The following is a 6,626-nucleotide window of genomic DNA, read 5'->3' as shown; positions in this document are numbered from 1 at the left end:
GTCCGCCTGCTCGGCGGGAGCTTGAACGGAGGAGACGCCGCCAGGACAGTCGTCGGCGCATTTGACATAGTCCGGCATCCGCTTACGATTTTGATGCGGTCGTCCTATGCAGCCTCCTCAGCAAAAGTAGACTGTGTCAACTTGTCATTAGATCCTCTGTCCACACCAGGGCCCTGTACAAGGCCCGAGAATGGACGACTCCCACATACAGTCGGCGCACTCCGATTTCTGCCCCACCAATATTCGGCAGCAGGCCACATAGAGTGTTGGCTGTCTTCGTCATTTTGGGAAACAGGAGATTGAAGTGCGGCCTGGTCGTCCATTCTCTATCGATGATGAGGTCCAAGTATTTCATCTGATGTCCTACTTCAACCTCCTCTCCGCTTATGTCCAAACACAGGCCAGGCAGAGGAGTCCCCTACGTCGGTAGTCATAAAACCATATGGCCTCCGACTTGGCTGCGGATACCCTCAGGCCCAGGCTGCGTATAGCCCGTATCACGCAATGGGCAGCAACCCATATCTGCCATCAGTTCATTATCACCATTATTACGGTCGCCCCCACGGGCCAGATCCGACTGACTGGACGAGGTCAATCCAGCGTCGGGTCGTAGCGATCTTGATCCTCCGCTGTAGGATGCGTCGCGTCTATCTATATGTCTCGTAGCAGAGAGGGATCTTTTCCTCGTCATGAAGCCGCCGACGGCGGGCTCTCCGCAACCGCCTGCGGGCCCGAATGCACTTCGCTCGTATCTCTGTGATCTCCGGGGTCCACCAGTTCACATTCCCATTCTATCTAGCCCCAGACACAGAGCGCGGCATTGACACATCACATGCCGCTTCCACGTCTCAGCGCAGGTTCTCCGCCTCCTCGTCCACGCTTGTCTCCTCTGTACGGGCGTCCCAGTTCCAGGCTGCGACAATGGCTGCTGCCTGGAGCATCTCGCTGTCTCTATCCTTGAGGCGCCATCTTAGTGGCGAGCGGGAGCGCTCCCTTCACCTAATGCCGCGGGCCTCTCTCGCGGGCATTGTGTCCGGCCCGAATATATATAGGTGGTCTGAGAGAGTTTCAACCCCTTTCGCTACTCTTCAGCCTAAGACCCGTCGGAAGACAATGGGGATACCTCATGTAATATCGACGACGGAACACTTTCTCCACGCCACACATGTGCTGGTCGAGTCTCTGCTCAGTAAGAGGGGCCCGTGTAGCGCATCCCAGTCTGACAGCATCCGGCCACGAGCATCTGTCCTTATGTTCCCCCATTGCCTTTTTTGCGCGAGGTGAAAATGCTATTACGCATACCCAGTGGCCCGTGTCACCAGGTTATGTGGGACTCGGCCAGATGACATCGCCATACCCACTGAAAACCCCTCCTCATTCTCCCTGTACTAAGGTACTCGAGGTACCAGCCCGGTACAGTCATTCGACATTACTTCGGGTTGGCCTTTACACAACGTACCCAATCTTTTATCTTCTCTCCTCGACTATGGTCCTTCTTCTCCTGACATCCATCTCCCTTTCTTTAGAAAGCATTTCTTCGCCTTTGTGCAGAAATCATACAACCTATTCCACAACCGCTCCTCCGCGGCCATCTTCTGAACGACCCGGTTCTCCAATCTAAAATCTTCACCGATCTCGACCTCCAACTCCGTTATCCCTTCGGATACCCTCAGGCCCAGGCTGCGTATAGCCCGTATCACGCAATGGGCAGCAACCCATATCTGCCATCAGTTCATTATCACCATTATTACGGTCGCCCCCACGGGCCAGATCCGACTGACTGGACGAGGTCAATCCAGCGTCGGGTCGTAGCGATCTTGATCCTCCGCTGTAGGATGCGTCGCGTCTATCTATATGTCTCGTAGCAGAGAGGGATCTTTTCCTCGTCATGAAGCCGCCGACGGCGGGCTCTCCGCAACCGCCTGCGGGCCCGAATGCACTTCGCTCGTATCTCTGTGATCTCCGGGGTCCACCAGTTCACATTCCCATTCTATCTAGCCCCAGACACAGAGCGCGGCATTGACACATCACATGCCGCTTCCACGTCTCAGCGCAGGTTCTCCGCCTCCTCGTCCACGCTTGTCTCCTCTGTACGGGCGTCCCAGTTCCAGGCTGCGACAATGGCTGCTGCCTGGAGCATCTCGCTGTCTCTATCCTTGAGGCGCCATCTTAGTGGCGAGCGGGAGCGCTCCCTTCACCTAATGCCGCGGGCCTCTCTCGCGGGCATTGTGTCCGGCCCGAATATATATAGGTGGTCTGAGAGAGTTTCAACCCCTTTCGCTACTCTTCAGCCTAAGACCCGTCGGAAGACAATGGGGATACCTCATGTAATATCGACGACGGAACACTTTCTCCACGCCACACATGTGCTGGTCGAGTCTCTGCTCAGTAAGAGGGGCCCGTGTAGCGCATCCCAGTCTGACAGCATCCGGCCACGAGCATCTGTCCTTATGTTCCCCCATTGCCTTTTTTGCGCGAGGTGAAAATGCTATTACGCATACCCAGTGGCCCGTGTCACCAGGTTATGTGGGACTCGGCCAGATGACATCGCCATACCCACTGAAAACCCCTCCTCATTCTCCCTGTACTAAGGTACTCGAGGTACCAGCCCGGTACAGTCATTCGACATTACTTCGGGTTGGCCTTTACACAACGTACCCAATCTTTTATCTTCTCTCCTCGACTATGGTCCTTCTTCTCCTGACATCCATCTCCCTTTCTTTAGAAAGCATTTCTTCGCCTTTGTGCAGAAATCATACAACCTATTCCACAACCGCTCCTCCGCGGCCATCTTCTGAACGACCCGGTTCTCCAATCTAAAATCTTCACCGATCTCGACCTCCAACTCCGTTATCCCTTCCGTCCATCTAGGGCACCAAAAGAGCACATGCTCGGCGTTATCCAGCACCGCACCACAATCCTGATAACTGGTGTGCGACTCTTTGTCGATCCTATGACGGTACCAGCTAAAGATACCGTGTCCCGTAAGGATCTGCATCGTGTGGTAGTTGATCATCTTCTTTCTTTTGTAGAAGATCAGCGGAACTTCTACCAGTCTCCTAGTCCAATTGTAGGGGATGTGGAGCGCCCACTCCAATCTCCACCTGTCCTCTGTCTCCGTCTCCAAATCCTTCATTTCTTCATGCCCAACATGTGCCATTTCTTCAGGGCTCTCGTTGATCCGCCTCTTTACTCCATACTGCTTCCATCACAACCATGCCTTGATGCAAATCGGCATGCTATCGGTAAGCACACACAGAGCCCCATGTGACACCGTACGGTAGGCGCGGATTAGACGTACGGATCAACGCCGCACTTTGCGCCCGTCTCATGATCATCCTATTTGTTTCTCTTCCCAGGGAGGCGGCCCATATCGGTGCGCCATATAGAACCACAGACTCGCAGACGCCATACTACAGTCTTCTGACTCAATCGTTCGGCCCGCCGACGTTTGGGAGTAGGATCCGTATTGCGCCCAAAAACCGTTCCGCTTTATCACAAACTGCATTGAGGTGGGGGGAGAATCCCCTAACACTATCCAACACTACCCCTAGGTACTTCACAACACGGCTAGTGGAAATTTCCCATCCCCCACGTCAAAGTTAAAAATCGTCGGTATCCTCTTCCTTGTTAAGAGGATAACCTGCGTCTTCTCCCTGGCCAGGTGCAATCCAGCCTCGCAGCACCACCTGGTGGCCAAGGCTATGACCGCCTTTATCTTCTCATTGATGCTGTGGGACCCTCTGACTTTGAGTAGAACCGCCAGATCGTCGGCGAAAGTTACTGCTTTGGTATCCTTCTCCCGGTCAAGCGCATCCAGTACCCCGTCATACACGAGATTCCACAGTAACGGTCCTAAGACCGACACCTGCGGAACCACCGCGTAGACGTTCCTCCTTACGACACCGTCACGATAGTGTACCAGTATTCTCCTCTCAGCCAGATAGTCCGCTAACAACTCCTGTAGCCGTCCCGATAGCCGTCTCCTTCCCCCTCCTTCTCCTGAAGCCATACTGGTCCCTATGGAAGGGATCCTGACCAATGCTCCTCTCGATGAGCATTTTCAGCGTGTACTCCCACACCTTGCTCAACGCCGGCAGTATGCTAATCGGCCATCTTTGCCAGGCTTGGGTATTAGTAGCACCCTAGCCTCTTTCCACACCGCCGGTATTTTTCTATAGGTATTTATTCCGTTGAGCACTGTCAGGATAACGCTAGGTCTTTGCTCCGCCAATAACCTCACTACAGTGCCAAGAACCCCATCCACTCCAGCCGCCTTCCTGGGATCGCATTTCCCAACGGCCATCCTCAGGTCTACTTCCTCCATGATTAACCCTCCTTCTTCGCCAGGTAGGATCGATGTCCCCTCCAGTGTAGGCAGTCGCAGTTCCTGCCTGGTGACAAGGAGGTCATCCAGGATTCCCTCCACTCTATCTCTTCCAAGGGGCTCCATTGGCGTCGACCGCATCATTTTCTTTCTTACTACACGATACGGCCTGCCCCATGGATCCTGATCTAAGGTAGCGCAGAACCCCTACCAACTCTCCTCCTTGCTACGCCCGATCGCCCTTGTCAGTCGCCTCTTAACATCTTACGAATTCGGCCACCATGACCTCGGCATCATCCTTGCGGGCCGCCATCGCTCGCTGGGGTCTTCTTCTAGCTCTTAGAGTTTCGCACCTTAACGTAGCGAACTCATCGCTCCACCAATAGTTGGCGTACCTCTTCGCACTCGCTGGGTATCTCCTCTTCAAGTCCACGGCACACGTATGCTCCAGACATTCCTGCAGTCGTTTGCCGCATGCCGCCTCGTCAAATTTAAAACCACTTTTGTCATAGACTCCGTCAAATTTGTTTAAAAAACTCTCTACATTCATCTCTTTCGTCGAGTATTTAAGGGCACCATCCTCCATCCGCTTAATATTATCCCTAAACTTATGCTCAATATAAAAATGGTCAGAGGCTGAGTACCAATCTAGGACCCTACCACCCTCCAACTTAGCCTCATTCATCTATTAACACTAAGTACATCCGGGAAACTAGTCCCTCCATTTCTCAGGAAGGAGTAGTTTCCCGTCGTACTAATAGGTATAAGCTCGTTCCTCGTTGTAACGTCCAGCAGGCATGTTACCCTACATTCCCTCTTAGAGCCGCCCCCCCGCACCGAGGATTTCGCATTAAAGTCACCGGCAACCATAATCGCCGGTGCTCTTTTCCTCCCCTCCTTTATGACCCCTTCCAGTTCCTCCAAATAATCGTTGAACTGGTCCTTACTCTTATTAGGGGAACAATAACCACTGACGCAAAACACGTCATAATCCCTGACCTCTACAATCCCTACACTTCTTATCAGGGTCATTTCTTATCTCGCTCGCCGCATGTTTTCCATTAAACATCTCCCTCATCCCCTCATCTTTATTTTTTTCCAACTTCTATTTCTTCATCACCACGTTGAACATTTTAAGCGCTCCTGCCAGGGCTTGCGTGAGCCCTTTCAACTCAGCCCTGGAAATCAAAACGTTCTCGTCATCAACGTCGCTCGTCTGCGTATCGTCTCTTGCACTATCTTCGGCTTCGCTAGCCATAGCCGATCTCGCAAATTTCGCGCTAACGTTCCTCTCAACCACCCTCCTAGCCAGCATTTTAGCGTAGGCCAGTCCTTTCCCTGCTAGCGGCGTACTGTGGTCGCTCCCTCTAATTCCAAAGGAACCCTCCAATTCCTCGACCACTCCCACCTCCGTCCTTTCACTAATCGTAGAACTCCTCCGAAGCCTCTTACTCGGTTTAAAGGAGCAGAAATCCTCACTTTCCTCCCCCCTCCCCCATCCTCGGAATAATCGAGATTGTCACACTCTCATTCAGTCTTACATTAGAAACCATCCTCGGTTTCTCTCCTCCCACTATCGCCTTCTTTCACTGCCCTTCTCCTTCTTTTTTCCTTCTCCTTCTCCCCAGTAGCTCTTACCGCACGGGCAAGGGGGTGCCCGGGGTTCACCTCCCCTCCGCCGTTCTTCCAGTAACATGATGACCGTCGGGTCGAGCCTGGTAAGCCACTCGTGTTCCCGACGGGGCCCGGGGGCTCCGAAAACCCCTGCGCTGTACGTTTATTTACTTTATTCACCTTGTCCATGTTATATATGTCGGAGATAAGAGGATACCGGTGCCTTCCCCCTGAAACCTCGGGAAAATCCATAAAAACATTGTAATTAAAATCTACAGTTGTAACTAAACGATTTGTCGTCATTCTAACCAATTGTATTTGTTTGAGACTTGTGACAATGAGCTTGGGCTCAAGGCGACAATTAGTCGCCGAACGTGGCCGCGGTCAACGGGACGAACTCTCCATCTAACAAAGGCATTGAGTAATCCTATAGCTCTCCTTAAAAGAAAGATTTGTAGCGGCACGTGGCAGTAAACATTCCAACGGTTTCTGTCCCGTAGCTTGCCACACGCAGATCCTATTCTCCGGGCAGGATGTTTACCAGATGTCGACGCGTCTCCACAGTACGTGATCGGCTAGCCCGAGGACCGTCATAAACACTAATATCTAGTTACCTAAAATCCTTCAACAGATACACAGTCTTTGTCCCAGTTACGGGAAGACAGGAGAGACCTATTTTTCCACG

Source organism: Bombus impatiens, unplaced genomic scaffold, assembly GCF_000188095.3.
Source record: "Bombus impatiens unplaced genomic scaffold, BIMP_2.2 scf_0251, whole genome shotgun sequence".
Classification (NCBI taxonomy): domain Eukaryota; kingdom Metazoa; phylum Arthropoda; class Insecta; order Hymenoptera; family Apidae; genus Bombus; species Bombus impatiens.
The sequence above is the reverse complement of the archived record's forward strand: the minus strand, read 5'-3'. Positions refer to the sequence as shown.